The 16,383-nt window shown below is 39.9% G+C and overlaps 1 protein-coding gene across 3 annotated transcripts in view; it reads left to right on the forward strand.

The window, feature by feature from the left end:
• HPCAL1 (hippocalcin like 1) overlaps positions 1–16,383 on the forward strand; it is a 96,546-nt gene that overhangs the window by 13,647 nt on the left and 66,516 nt on the right. Inside the window, exon 1 of one of the 3 annotated variants that reach the window (XM_042445992.1) lies at positions 1,915–1,983. The exons of the other annotated variants lie outside the window; for them this stretch is intronic. The gene's annotated coding sequence lies outside the window, so the exon portion shown is untranslated. Of the gene's footprint in view, positions 1–1,914; positions 1,984–16,383 lie in introns of those variants that run through there. 3 annotated transcript variants of the gene reach the window in all.

Here is a 16,383-nt window from a genome sequence, read left to right on the forward strand (position 1 = left end):
TAGAGTCTAAATTTGTTTTTAGTTCTTATCTAAATGATAAACATCCCGGGGAAGCCATGTTGGCCATTTAGCAAATCCAATCAAAAATCCACCAAACAGTGATACCTTTATTGGCCAACCAAAGTGCATTGTGCATTTTGTGCGTTATGTAGTTTGGTGGATTTTTAATAGGATTTTCTAAATCGTAGTTCTTCATTTGTGTTGAATTGTTTACTCCTCCTGTATAAACATGATGGAACTTGACAGTGGGAGATTTCTTGCACTTCCAGTGTTGTATGTGTGAGTGAGCGTATGTGTGCACACACATTTAAATTGCCTGTCAATTAATGGAAATACCATGAATTTCATAGGGATACTCAGAAGTGGTTTTACCAGTTCCTACCTCTGAAATATAGCCTACAGCACCTGGTATTCATTGGTAGTCTGCCATCCAAGTACTAACCAGGGTTGACTGTGCTTAGCTTCCTAGATCAGATGGAACCTAGTGCCTTTAGGGTATTTAGACATTTCCATTATGATTCCTTGGTGCTAAATTTGAGCTATTGAAAAAAATAATATTGAAGATTGGAAGCATGTTTTGAACTATACAAGATATATTTTCCTGCTTCGATCCACTGGGAGAAGCGGGAAAATATAAATAAAACGTATTATTATTATTATTATTATTATTAACAAATTTACTGAGAGTTTGGCCACCTGAGCTATCCTTCTATTCCTTTAGGCTTTTGTATGGACTAGAAAAGGCAGATTTTGTAAGATACACACAATCCATATCTCAGAAGTCTTGCTGAATGCTGTGCTACATGAGGAGTAGTTTGTAGCCCCTGCTTCTAGTAAACAAAAATCCTTTGTAGCGAGTCATCTCTACGTGTTGTTAAGTTACCACATAGACAGCTATAATTCTTTCAAAAAATTTCCTTAAAGAAACACAACTAGAGATTAATGGAATAGCTGGGATAAAGAAATGCATTTTGCTAATGCCTTAGATGTTTGGCTTGTGTGCAGTGTGAACTCAATTGAGAATTGTTAGTAGGGAATGGAGAGAGAGCAGGAGGAGAATATCATTTTGAGCCAAAAATCAGGTATGTGTGTGGGTGTAAAGCAAGCTGTCTTTTGGATGGTTTTTATTTTTGTTCACTTCAGGGATGAATATACTGCTTTACTTCCAGATGCCATTCTCTTGCAGTTCTATGCTTGTTCCCACCCTGATTTTGCAAACATTTGTAACATAGAACTCCTCTACATATGGTAGAGGTCCCATGTGCATTTGGGAAAGAACATGGATAGTTTCCAGTACAATTGGTCTTAATTTTGCTTAGCTGTCCATTATTTATTTTCTGTTCTTTATCTTTTCAGTAAGTAATTAACAGCATTTTCTAAAAGAAACTTCCATCACTTGCTGGTAACTTTGAACTTTATAGTAGCATACTGAGGGAAAAATCAGTTCTCATTCTTCTGCTTTGCCATGCCCTACTTGGAAAGAGGTTCAGCTCATGAACTTATGCTTATACAGTTTGCCCCCACCACACGCAGGCGTGCCATGCACAGCTTTAACTTTACGCGGAAGGTTAAGCCGCGGCAGATATAATGGCGCGTATGCTGCACCGCACACAAGAGTGCTCCCCCATTTAAAAAATGGGGTTTGAGTGTACGGGTTTTTCCTTAAACGCGGGGTGTGTATGTCTGGACCAGATCCTCTGCACATGGGGAGGGATCACTGTATGTTAGAAACCCATAATCTCACTCTGCTATGCTCTTTATTAATCTTCTGTCACATTTTGCCACGGCTGCATTGTGGCTGAAGAAGAACCAAAGAAAAGCCCATGTGAAGTGCCTATGATGCTTTCCTAAGACTAGCATTGTTCAAAATATGAGGCTGTTCCCTTAATAAATCTGTGGTTGTTTTCTTCATAGATTTGAGGGAATAATAGACCCTCAAGAAGATATTTGCTGAAACACATTGGACTTAATAAAATACTACAGGTATTTGAGATTGTTCTTTCTGTGGTTTCTCTTCTGTTATTTGTGCCTTTCTTTTTTGTGCTATATTGTGACTGCGTCTCTTACACTCTTGGGAGTAATGTATATTAATGTATTGTAAATGCACGCTAGAATACATACTGAATTGGTCTAAGCATGTTATAGTATATATGTGTGGGGAAAGCTGAAGTATGTTAAATATAGTAATTCAAGTTACTTTCTCATTTAGAATTCCTTAGTATTAGGAAACCTTGGCACGTATGAATGCAGAATAGAAGGGATAGGATGAGATTTGTTTGTGGATGTATCAGGGAGGCGGGAACAGACTGCAGCTACCACACAGGACTATCTGTATTTGTTGATGATGGTTCTATTTACATTTGCTCAGAAATATGTATCCCGTTGTGTTCAGTGTTGCTTTCTCCTAGAGCAGTATGCATAGGATTGCAGCTTTAACAGATGAAAGTTTGAGTGTTGGACAACAACTCTGGAGACATGTTCTCAGTCTCAGATGAAGGCAATGGTAAACCACCTCTGTACAAATCTTGCCAAGAAAACCCTGTGATAGGGTCACCATAAATTGGAAACAACTTGAAGGCACACAACACACACAACAAGCAAAAGTATTTTGCATTTTAATTTTAGCTCTTTCCACAGTTAGTTGTAAATGTGTGTACTTCTTAAACAGGAAGATGTTGACACATGATTTTCTTTAAATATGGAAACATTTTTTTAGAAGGTATACAGAATGCAGATTTGATGGTGAAATGAAGATAACAGTAATTCCTCATTCTAAACCATTCCTCTCTTCTGTCCACCCCTCCTCCAAACATGTAGTGGTAAAAACCCTCCATGAATGGGGTGAAAACCACTTCCAATCAGTTGCACATCAGTTTTTGTTGTTCCATTGAAAATGCACAGGTTGAAAGCTCTGAAGTTTGTATACTGCAACTTCAACAGCATAATCATGTCTCACTCATATAATATTCTGGGTCCCCTCCCCCCTTCTAAAATGTGTAAGCATGTAAAGTCTTGCTAATCTTTGCACTAGATTGCTTGCTTATTGAAGCAATATTTTCTGAAGGAAATGGGCCAAGAACAGGCAGACTGGTTGGCTGTGTCCCAAATGTTACATAGAGCATCTCCCAATTTAGCTAGTTGTCTCTACTACTTAGAATGCATATGACTACTACTGAAGGTGCCTATGACAAATAATGGTTTTACGTTTATCTACCACTACAATCTTCCATGGCCCACTGGAAGGCCATAATTGAGAACTAAGGTTGGCCTTATTCACTTGTCTTGTCTGCCCTCTCATTTGCCACAGATCCTCCAGATGGAAAAAGACTTAACTGTTGCTCACCACCATGCTTGTACATGAACACACTTTTTACACCAGAAACAATGGCGGGGTACAGACCGCCGCTTTGCAGCGGTCTGGCGCTGCCGCCAGAAGGTCCGCGGGGGAGCCGGAGCCTTCAAACGGCCCGACTCCCGCGCGGACCGAAAAAAGAAGCTCCAAAATGGAGCTTCTTTTTGCGTCGCGTTTGCGACGTAGCGAGGCGCCAGGGGCGCGCTCGCTACGTCAGCAGCGGCGCGACGCGTCTGGACGCTGTGCGTCCGATACGTAAAGATGGCGCCGGCCATGTAGAAAGGCCGGCGCCATCTTGTACGGACGGAGTCCGTACGAGGCCCAGGGGCGTCTAAAAGAGACGCCCCTTTTTTAAAATGGGACGTCCTCCGGACGTCCCAAAGGGCCGTCTAGAAAGCCCCAATGACTCTGGTTCTGGTTAGCTGCTGCAAAATATTTGTCCATGAACAGGACTCTGTCTCCTAACCCTGCTTGTTTTTCTCCTCTCCTGTAATATTATGCCTTTCTCTTTCTATGTGATTTCATGCACAGTACAGAAAATAATAGTTTCCTTTACTCCCTCTAACATTTGAAGGGGAGATATTTGCATGCAGCTATGCAGTATTTACATGTTGTCTGGCTGAGGGGCAGTAAAAATCCATCTGGGAATCTAAGCCAGTTGCAACCAGTGGGTCAGTGGTAGGTACAAACCTTGTTTATTGGCACTGCTTGCCCAATGTTTAGTTTACCCTAGGAAAAAAAGACCAGTTTCAAAATTAGTTTCAGATATTTTTTAATGTGTCATTTTAAGATGAGAAGGATCTCCTTAACTAAGGGCTTAAATGACATTGTGCAGTTCTGAATGGAAGAGAAGATTGTACCACGTTCTTACTGATTAAACTGAAAACATACTAACAAATTGTTTAATCTTGCTCCAGTGTTAAGGAAAAGGTAAATAAGGGTGAAAGTTACTTTTTGCACATGGTTCACTTTCAAGAAGAAACTATCTTGGTGGCCTGGAACATTTTGCAGCAGCTGACCAGAGTGAGTTACGTGATGTGTAAATATTTCAGCATGAGAAAAGCTGGAAAACAACTTGACCCAGTTCATGGCTGTTTTGGGAAAGTTTGGAAGTTGTCAGAATCTCAGTGTCTAATCTTATGTGTTTTGGAAAGAGACTTGTTATAAATGGGAGTTTCGCCTGAGCAAGAAAGTGTGCTCTGGATTACAGCCTTAGCACAAATGCTACAGGGGGGAAATGCAAGGCACATGGAAGCTTTTACACAAAGAACAGTGCCAGAGTCATTGTTTCTGGTGTCAAAAGTGTGGTCATGTACTGTACAGTATTTCAACTGTGCTGCCAGATAATAGTAAATCACCAGAGCTTGGGAAATAATAAGAACAGTTGTTCTAACCAAAGATAATTTATGGTATTTGTATCTTAAACTGGGACTGATTATTTCCTGCCTCCCTCCAACTTGGAATGATTTTTTACTAGCTTTTAAGAAAAAAATCTTGCAAATTTTGTAACAGGCCTGCTTCTTCATTTTATATCAGTTGGCATATAGCTCTGTAGACAGGGCACTACATGTTAAAAGTAGTCTTGTCTCATTTTGTGAGTTTGGGGTGTGGCATCCCTGTGTATTGTGCTTCTCTTGTTCTTGTGCCTCTTACTTTGCTTTATATATTAATCACGTTAAGGGTGAAATATAATCCCTGTAACAAACATAACTCAGGGGCTCGACAGATGGGCAGCATTGAGCTGCCCCTTTAATGGCTGGATTGGTGCCGCAGCAACTTCATGCTGTGGCACTGATCTGGCCTCTAGGGAGCACAAAAAAGAGCTGGAAAAAATGGTTCCTTTTTGTGCCCTCTAAAGGGCATCACAACTTTGTGATGCCCTTTTCACGCTGCATCATCTAGATGCAGTGCCAGGGCCACACCATGAAGCTGCGCACCATCTAGAAGCGTACAGGGTGTCATGGCACGAAGGGGCAGAGTCATGGCGTTGAGCATGTGGACGCTCCACTATGACTCTGCACATAGGCTAGCACTTTGTGCCAGTCCATACCCAACACTGAATGTCTGTTTCTCTAGCCCTTGTTTACCATCATGCCAATTCCAGTGCTGCTCCTAGGCCCAGGAGAGGCCTTCTTTCAACCCAGGAAGCAACCAGAAGCCACTTATGGTTTACCTCTGGTATTTTGTTGTTGTTGTTGTTGTTTTTGTTTTAAAAAAGGCCTTTCCTGGGCCTAAAATGCCTGGCAAGGTGGAGGGGATGTTGAGAGAATGCCCTCTGCACCCACTTTGGGGCAAGTTTTTTTTAAAAAATGTAAATCCCTGTGGGGCCCTGAAGGCCACAAAAACGGCCCTGCAGTTGCATGCAATCTCCAAACCACACTTTGCTCAGCCTTGCCCCAGAGTTTAGTTGGTATTGGGAGTAATTTATGTCCACTACAGGAAAAAAATCCAATTTTCGACCACTTTAACTGTCCTGGTTGAGTGCTAGGGAATCTCTTCATTATCTCAAGAAGTAAATTTTAATGTATCACGCGATGAGTGAAACTCATATAAACGACTTGACAATGAAAATATAGTTCGGTTAAGTGCAAATATTTGCCAAGAAGCTTAGTTTTATTTAAAGCAAGTCACACTCTCCCAGCCTCATTGTTTTAGTTTTAGTTTTTTGGTGGTAGCAGCTTAGATGTTGAAATGATATCTAGTGGATGGCCAAACTTTGCAAGCTGCATAAAATGTTATATCCCTGCAGACAACTGGGAACAGTATTTCACCAAACTATATGACCAAGATCAGGGTTGTCTTGGGCCCTCTTACATTAATGCCGAAAAGCTTCTGGAATGGCCACCAGCTTAGATGTTAGCATGAAATACTGTTGGAAGCCCAAATCACATTGCTCTGTGTCTGGGCCTTTTAGAGATCAGCAGTTAGAAGGCATATTCTATGCCTTCTAACTGCTGGTGAGATGAATTAAGTTGCAGGTGCAAGGGGTAGAATCTTCTTGGCAGTGACCCAGACCTGTGCAATTCTCTTTCACTTAAAGTACATATGGCTCCACTGACTGAAAGCCTTTAAACCTCCATTTGTTTAGAACTTTTGAACTTCTAAAAGGGATGCTATCAAGTTACCGATTTGTTTCAGTCTCAACTGTTGATATTATTCCTTTGTGTTACATTGGTTTTGTTGATACTGCTGACTTTATTGCTATTGTTTTATCACTGCTGTTTGTCTTGTGGTTAAATATTGGCTATTCATTGCTGCTTTTTAAATATGTTAGAAGATACCTTGTCAGGGACTGGCCACAAAAGATAAATTACGCAGCATCTCTAGCAACCCAAAGTCATAGTTGGCTTAATTATCAAAATGTGGAATAGCCTGGTGGTGTTGGCAGGGCTGGATAAAATCTTCCTGCTTTGTCCAACAGCTCTTTACATAATTATTTGTTGTTGTTGTGTCTTCTAGTGGTTCCTGATGTATGGTGACCCAAAGGTAAACTATTCAGGGGGGTTTCTTGGCAAGATTTATTCAGAGGAGGTTTGCCTTTGCCTTACTCTGAAGCTGAGAGAGTGTGACTTGCTCAAGATCACTAATCAGTTTCTATGAACCCTTATCTCCCAGTCTCCTAGCCCAGCACTCAAACCACTACACCACGCTGGCTCTTGTAGATACTTATATACACAAGAATATAGTAGGAAACTCTGCTGTGGGTCTTAACAGTGAGTGCAGATATATTGAGGTCAGGGGATTGGAAGCAGCTGGGGCTATTCTGCTGCTACTCTGTGTGTTCAAATTAGTGAGGAAAAAGAACAATGTGAGAACAGGACTCTTAGTTCACTCGTATGCATGGACAAACTATTTAAAAACATATCCACAATAACCTAGAAGGCAATGATACAAGAAAGAGGGAGGAATACTTAGTGACTGTGTCTTAAAATTGTTCTGTGTGCTAAATTCTTCAAACAATTTCTCACCACTGGCAGCAGATCTAATGTGGTTCAACCTAATAGGATAGAGACATGACAAGGCAGCTCAGCCAAATAAATGTCTCAAAGCAAGTGATATGAATCATAGATGTTTATCACACTATACTCTTATAGTGCTACTATTCCACTTTGACTGCTCTAGCTGCCTCCTGTTGCATTCTGGGATTTGCAGTTTTAAGGAGGGGTATTTAGAATTCTCAAACTGCAAATCCCAGAATGCAACAGGAGGCAGCTAGAGCAGTCAAAGTGGAATAGTAGCACTATAAGAGTATAGTGTGATAAACATCTATAGAATTATAGAGTTGGAAGAAATCGCAAGGGCCATCCCGTCCAACCCCCTGCCATGCAGAAACTCTCAATCAAAGCATACCAAACAGATGGCCATCCAACCTCTGTTTAAAGACCTCTAAGGAGGGAGACTCCAATACACTCCGAGGGAGTTTGTTCCACTGTTGAACAGCCCTTACTGTCAGGAAATTCCTCCTAATGTTGAGGTGGAATCTCTTTCCTGTAGTTTGAATCCATTGCTCTGAGGTCCTGTTCTCAGTAGCAGCACAAGACAAGGTTGCACCATCCTCAATATGACATCCTAGCACATCTCTTGTCAAGGGACAGTAGCTGTTTGTCGCAGGAACAGACCTGTCTAAGCAGGTTGTGTGTGAGAAAGGCAATAGAAATAGTATAATGTGTGTGTGTGTCTGTCTGTCTATCTATATACAAGAAGGCAAGAGAAGCAGGGTTGAGGCCTTTCTTTTTGGGAGAAATGTGGGACAGAAATCCATGAAGGGGAGCAAAATGAGGAATCAAAGAAAGAAAGAAAATATCTGAGTAGTAATGTTATATATATTGAACATAAAGAAAACAAAAATAATGACCACAGAGAATCTACACCATTTCAACCTAAATGATGAATAAATAGAAATAGTAAAAGTTTTGTCTCTTTCATATCTATGCTGAACAAGAAGGGAGATGCAATGTGAGATTACAAATGTTGAATGAGAATGCTCTGGAAAGGTCAAGCCCCAAACAGGAGAAATTATGGAAACCTCCTTTGACAGAGACTGACCTTTCCTTCCCTTCCTTGTGTTCTTAGATTTAACTCCCCCACAGAATAGGCGAGGACCCTGGTTCTGAAGATGTTTCACAGGAGCCAAGGGAGAGGCTGGATCAGCGGAGCCACCCCATTCTCTTATGTACTGAGTAATTTTGATGTCCTCTTACTATGGGTCTGTCAGAATTCAAAGACATAGCTATGTTAGTTGGAAAAATCAGTGTGCAAAAGGATCTTGTAGTACCTTTGAGACTAACTGAAAGAAAGAAGCTGGTAGCATGAGCTTTCACAAACTGCAGTCTATGTCTTCAGATGCATGGAGTGGAGGGTCCAGCAACAGACCTGTCTAAGCAGGTTGTGTGTGAGAAAGGCAATAGAAATGCTCTTGGAAATGCTTTTTTTTTTTTTTAGAGAAGTCAAGATCAAGATAAAATCAATGGGCATGTCTGCACAGGCCAAATGAACCAGTTTCCCCTTGCCCTCATGGCACCCTGTCTTCACAACACAGGGCAAAACATGACTGTGGACTTGAGGCCATTTCCACGTCGTATTTGGACCATCCCTCCCTTAAGCTGATTAAAAAGACTTACTGTATCTTTTGCTCTGAATTTTCCAGGAAAATCTGGCACACTCCACAGGGATGCCAGGTAGCTGTTTTCGCGTGCATCTTGCAGTGCTGCTTGGTGCTGCATCAAGTTGCCCCCTCTGAGGTCACAATAAGGTGCCCAGAGATTTGATCTACACAGAGCACCACATCTTCTGCCTCAGAGGGAGCGGCTCATGCCAGCAGTGCTGGTGCTGGGTGGCACAGTCGGATGTGTATGTATACAACCACTTGGCATTGCTTCAGAAAGTAGAGGCCAGAATACTCCAGGAGCAAACTAGAATATTTGTAAAGAACAAATACTCTGCAGAATTATGATAGCAGAGCTGAGAAATGGACTAAAATTGGTTCACAAATGTGCACATATACAGTTGTGTGGTTATTTTCTTAAAACTTGCTTCTGTTCATCTCTCATTTCTCTGGTAATTTTTTTAATCTTCTTTCCAGATGTTTGCGGCTATGAAATTACTTGCTTTTATGAGTTTCCTACTTATGTTAATAGAGATTAACATATATATTCCAATCTAATTTTACAAATGTTGTTTTTAATTGAGAGCCTACTTGGAAAAAAATTTACAGTGGAAGATTAATTTCCTCCTTGCCTTGTTTTCCCTCTCCCTCCCTTCTTCACTCCCCATGAAGCTGTTATTACATTTTCTGTACAGAAAAAAAGAACTGTAGCAACTAGCTTCCTGGACTATTGGGAAGTGCGGTTGGTGGGGAATTATAAACTTCCTGAGCAATTAATGTGTATAACTATAATTGTGTTAAGCTTACTGGAAACAGTTTAGCATTAAAGAGGGAAATGAACTCAAGTAATGGGCACAATTCTGCCTGGTGCAATCTGTACACTTATTACTTTCAGTCTTCCTTGGTGGACATGGCAAATCACAATATGTTGTAGGCAAAATTGCCACCAACAAATACAGTATGTTATAATCTTGCTAGGGAAAGAAGGAAAAAAGCTCATTTATTTTATGTGTGACCTAAAAATGACAATATTTGACTAAATAACTAAATGAGTTATTTTGTTTCATGCCGAAAATTATTAAAAATATGTATAATATTACCTTTAAGTTATATTTACATATGAGGGGTGTGTGCGCGCACACAATATGCCTTCAAGTCATTTTGGACTTATGGACAACCCTATCATGGGTTTTTCTTGGCAAGATGTTTTCAAAGGAGGTTAGCCTTTGCCTTCCCCTGAGGCTGAGAGCATGTGACTAATAATAATAATAATAATAATAATAATAATAATAATAAATAATTTATTTATAGCTTGCCCAATCACAGGGAATCCGGGCAGGTTACAACAGTAAAAATACATTAGAACTACAGTAAAATTCAAAATTAATCCCTTCCCACCCACCATCCCAGATCTAAAACTACAGTTAAATAATCACAATTTAAAACAATAAGATACGATGGACTAAAATTGGGGGAAGATTTGAGCGGACAGAGAGACGTGAATCACCGTTGAAATGTATTCATATTCGGGGAGAGGAAGCTAGGTTGGGAAGGCCTGCTAGATTTGGGTCCCATTGGAAACCGCTTTGATTGTCCACGGAAAAGCGGTATACAAATAAAGCTTATTATTATTATTATTATTATTATTATTATTATTATTATTATCTCCAAGATAAATCCTTATGTTTATGAAAATATTCCAAAATCCCCCCCAAAAAATCTTCAAATCCAAAGCACTTCTGGTCCCAAGCATTTTAGATAAGGGAGATTAAACCTATATATGCAAATACAGGCGTTCTAGAATCGAAAAATATCCAAAACACTTCTGGTCCCATGGATTTTGTACCATTGTGTTTAGCAATTTCAGCCGCTGGAATGTATAGTGCAGCTTTACAAAGCTTGTATGTAATGCATTTTGCTGGCTCAAAGTGCCAATCCTGATGCTAGTGCAACATCATTACAACAACTTTGTTACAAATTATTGCTATTTTAAAATACTGTGCCTATTTAGAGTATATGGCAGTTGAGAGTAACACTGGTCTCCACCCTGGAGGTGCTAACAGACAATTAGCAAACAGCAGGGGAAGAGAGACAGACAAGGACAGGGAGGAGGGAAAGTGAGCGGATTCCATTACAGGTACTTAGAGCTTGTATACAGTTGAATCAGGCATTGAGATTAAAGGGATAAGCCAAAAAGGCACACAGAAAAGGTGGCTCTGAAGAAAGGCAGGTGGTAACTAGTTCATCTCTCTGTGCAGGGGCCAGCAAGAGAGCAGTGGGTAGAGTTGCTTAATTCTGGATCTCCTGTATATTTTGTCTTTCAGTTCAGATGAACAGAGCAGTGTAGAGTCTTACTTACTTCATGATACAGTAATCTGACAACTAGACTGCTTTCCCAAGGCACAAACAATTAAAACCTCATGGCTGCTGTCCTGGTATGCCCATTAATAATAATATCTGTGTATTTGCCTTTCTGTCACAAAGGCATGTGTTATGTTGTAGTTTTTATTTATGCTTTCCTAAATTCACAAGGTTATTGTTTATGCTTTCCTAAATCCACATGGAGAGAAAGGCTACTGTTTCTTTTACTATAATTTATTGCAGTTGTAAACCTATGTATGCATTCAAAAGAAAGACTATTGAAACCATGAGGGAGAGATCCAGATAAATGTATTTGATCATGCAGTTTTTATTTTCAGTAAAAAAAAGAAAATAATGTAGTTTGATTCTTTTTAAAGATGCAGATCTGTCCCTTTTGTTTATACTGTGTTTCTTAGAAATACCACGAATATTTTCATCATGTCCAAGCTCCATACTGAGTTATAACCTTTTTTCCCCCTTTCACACAGAAATGAGTGTACATTTTGGTATGCTTCCTTAAATGTACACATTTTCCTTATTATGTACATGTTTAGGTATTTTCCCCATAGGCTAAGGCATGTTTTTTAATCACAGATATTTTTAGTCATGTTGTGTTTAACTGCATATAATTTTTTTTAAAAAAAAATAAGCAAGGGAAAGAATTTCTAGTATGCAGTTTCCTCCTGCAGTTTCCTTTAGTTCTGGAAACTAAATCATGCACTCTCATTAACAGTCTGGATCATAATGCAAGTCTGTAAGACTTTATGTGTGTGTAGGGACACACAAACATGTACCATATTTGATAACATGAAACCTGACATACATAGAGTTTATTTTAGGTTTTGATTTACTTCACTGTTTATCTTTAATTAATTAAAAACTGACATACTTGCAAATTCTCCTGGTGCCATTGAGCCACTGAATGGCATACACCAGGCTCTTCAGACTAGAGGATGCCTTTGAAATAAGTGGCCTACACATGAGTAAGTGGTTCCTGCAAAATTAGGAAGCTCTGAGGATTGTTCAAATGGTGGCAGCTGGTTTGGGGTGAGGCCCGAACTTTCATTTCTGGTCCTTGTAGTGTTGAAACAATGGATGCATAACCAACCCTCTGTGTCTCAACTATATCTATATATATTATGCTTGCATGTATCTGAAGAAGAATGCCAGTCTCCTTGTACAATATGACACACACACACACACACACACACACACCTACCTGTTGGAATTTCACTTTCTTGAGCATTGCTAGAAACTCAGGAAAGTGGGAGAGATTGTTTAATCTCACTAGCAGAGCAAACACAGCGGAATATGGGTGAGCAGGAAAACTAGGTCCACTATATCTCCCAGCACCATGTGTCACCAATCAAAGAACAAAGTTTTGGTTAAAGTGAAAAATAAACAAGTTTACTTACAAAATCATGTGTATGAAGATACACATGGCTAGCTTCATGTTGCAAAAGATGAGGTAGAAAAAAGTAGACTACATGCATTTTAGGAAAGTTTCCCTCAGCATACCTGTAGCTGCAGAACTGGTAACTGTGGTTTCAAGTACCCAGATCTGGGGAAAAAAGGTTTCTCTATGTCTTCCATCGTGACTCTATAGTCAACCTCCAGTGGAAATACAGGTATAGGGTTTGCAATCATCTGCAGTTTTTGCTATCCATGTTCAGGCAGGGAACATATCCCCCACAGATACAAGGAGTGTACTGTACATGCTTCAGTCAGCTTTTCCATGGCTGGATGGCACCTGTTAGTTCATTTATCATAATCACTTCAAAGTCCTGGATTGGTAGATGTATCATAAAGTTCTACACAGGTAGAACTGTGACATGTCTGTCCCTCATCCCTCAAGCCTACCTTTTAAAAGGCTGCATCCTCCAGGTCCTCCCAGAAGTCCTGGAGAATAATGTAATTGCTAATGTCTAGCTATAGGAGGACAGGTGGATGCTTCTTCCTGAGCATTATCGCATGAGCCCTGTTCTCACCATGATTAATGAAAGGAACCAGAGAAATACCAGGGAAGTGCTTATTGCAAGTATCTTAAATCATGGGGCTGAGGTTGTGAACTTGTCAAAAATGATGGCAGTTCTTAGAACATTTTCCTCATCTAATATTATTTAGGAAGCACAATTAAAAATTGAACCCTATATATTATAATACTGCTAATGTTCAGAACAACGTTTGGTTTAAAATAGGCTGATGTTTAAACTCCAGATATAGTACAGCTCTCTTTTGTGGTTTTCCTTAGCCATGCCACACATAAACATATCACGTTGAAGGCATCCTAGCCTGACTTCTTGCACATGAATACTAAAGATGTGGTGGTTATCTGAAGAAGCCCTATGGACAGTTCACTAATGTTTTTCAGATGCTTTGGCTTTAGTGGGCAATTTCAAGAGCATGAATAGTCAATGCAGGCCATATGGACTATAATATAATACACAATATATTTTGGAAAGATTTTATTTTAATGGTTGTGGGACTGAAATACCATACGAACCATATTGTTGACAGTTCTTTTTTTAGTGTACATAAAATAATAGGACATGCTTTCCCATTCAGATCAGGTTAAGCTGAGCAAACACAAACAAACTGGAAAGAATTGTGACTGAAATTGCAGCTGGGAAAGTGGAAGCTTCATTACTTTGTCTGTGCATAACATTTCCTCCTGTCAGCTGCAGAGTCATTGGTTTAGATTTATGGGAGGGAAGGACTGATATGTCTTGTTTCCAGGGCCAAGTAATCCATGCACTGTTAGAGATGATGGGGAAGGGAAAGGAGGAAAAAAGAGGAAGCAGAAATTTTTGAACTTCAGATCTGCAGCTTGGCTTGTTAAACTTGGGAAAGCCCTCAGACTTCCTCCCTTCCCATTGTTCCTTTAGTTTACAAAAAGCGCTTTGAGAGTTCTTTTTGTTGTCAGTCAGGACTAGTTAGTACTTGGATGCAGGACCAGCAATGCATAGCAGGTGGTGTAGCTGTGTTTCAGAAGAAGGCAATGGCAAACCACTTCTGCCTTGCCTATATGGAAACCTAATGAAATTAATGGGATCTCCATAAGCAGAGAGAGCCAGTGTGGTGTAGTGCTTTGAGTGTTGGACTACGACCCTGGAGGCCAGGTTTCGATTCCCAGCTCAGCCATCAAATCCACTGGGTGACCTTCAGCAAATCACATTCTCTCAGGCTCAGGGGAAGGAAAGGGTAAACTTCCTCTGAACAAATCCCGTGATAGGGTAGCCATAAGTTGGAAACAACTTGAAGACGCACAACAGCAACCACAAGACAGGTGACTTTTAGGCACAGATAGACACAAGGAGAAATTGAAACTGCATCCAGTGAAATTCTTAATACTTCACTGGTCTGTAAATGTGACTGGCTGTTGCTGTGGTAGCTCTGCCATACTCTTCTGAAAATAAGAGTCAGGAAAAAAGAAAGTTTGTAAAAATATATGTTGTAAGGATTGGTCAGTATATGGGTCAACTCCTGGTGTGGGTTTTCTGGGGTGGGGATATAAAGCCCTAAATCAATTGGAATTTCTGATTTAGACTGCTTGGATTATGTGCACTCCAGTTTTACCCCCTCCGTCTGTTCTAAATAAACAGCAGAACTATTCGGAGGATGTGAGTTATTATATAAAATAAAGTTTAAAAATTCCTCCTGGGGATAGTTACTGTGAAAAAAATAATTACAGCATGCTGTAACTGCTATTGTGCCCAGTGTTAATATTGCTGTTTAATTTGGTAGAAGAATGCATTTGTAGAAAAGAGGCAGTTTCCATAGGAAAATATAATGGTGGAAGATGTTCCAGAAATTTTTTCACCATCTTCCTTTCTGGTATGACCATAGAGGTGTGATGTCAGGCACTGGTTACTTTATTAGCAAAGTAGGTGATGTCATAGTTAGTCTTTTAGGAACAGAGGCCTGGAATCATTAGAAAGAGCTATTATTATTATTTTTATTATTCACCAGGTTGCACACTTTTTGTGTTGTCCTGTATTTCAATAGAGTTTAAAATGGCCAAACAGAATAGGTATTTGATCATCTATTTAGTTTCAGCCACCAAAATGTGGGGACAAATAAGAGTGGGTTGTGTTTTGGTACTGCTAATAAAAGAGTCCCTAACTTGCATGGTTTTATATTGGAGATCAGTACACCAATCTATAGCCAGTTCATATCATTTTTGTAGGCATTCAGTTCAAGTGTTCACTTCCATAAGTGGGCTCAGCATTGTATACTTCTGTTTTTCGGCAAGGTCAAGTAGGTAATGGTACTTTGATGTAGAAGGACCTTTCTCCTCTGTTGGAACAGAACCCCCACGTTGTTTCTTCTCTCCCCACCACCCTCCCCCATGTGTGATGGTTTTAATATTAGTTCCTTTAATCTTCCACAAAAGTATGAGAGAAGCTAAAATAAATCAATAGTGGTTTGGGGATATGTAGCACATGTGATTTCTGCTAATGTCACACTGGGTTTTGTAGTTTGTTGTGGCACCAGACCTTTCTGATGGAGAGGACTATTTCTCAAAAATACAAAACCCAGAATTCCATTGCATTGAGACTTGGCAGTTAAAACGATGTCAAACTGCATTAATCCTACAGTGTAGATGCAGTCTTGGATTCAGAGGAAAGGCTCAAAGTTTTCAAATTTTGAATTGACCATTCTTACCATGCCCCCCAAATTGTAGTTGTCAGCCCTACCTCACTTTTGCTCATCTTTTCCTCAGAAATGGTTGAGTTTCTATTAACTATATTGCAATCCCTTTCCGCCTCCTATCTTTTACTGGTGTGAAAAGCTTAGGTAAGGGTTGCAGTTAATAGTCAGTCAGAAAATTATGTTTTGAAGTCATTGAGGTCAATCTGTATTGATTGATATACTGGTTATTAGCAGAAGTGGGTGGAAGTAAGATGGTGGTGTACCTGAAATTGCCTCAATAACTGCTATATATAAAAGCCAATTCTGGAGGCTTTATTTCCTTTCTGAAGAAAGGCCACGTGTTTGAAGTTTTATCCACTGAAGATAATTAAGGCTGGATATGTGGTTACTTTGAGTGTAGTTTTACATTCAG

The sequence above is a fragment of the Sceloporus undulatus genome, chromosome 1 (assembly GCF_019175285.1).
Source record: "Sceloporus undulatus isolate JIND9_A2432 ecotype Alabama chromosome 1, SceUnd_v1.1, whole genome shotgun sequence".
NCBI classification, from domain to species: domain Eukaryota; kingdom Metazoa; phylum Chordata; class Lepidosauria; order Squamata; family Phrynosomatidae; genus Sceloporus; species Sceloporus undulatus.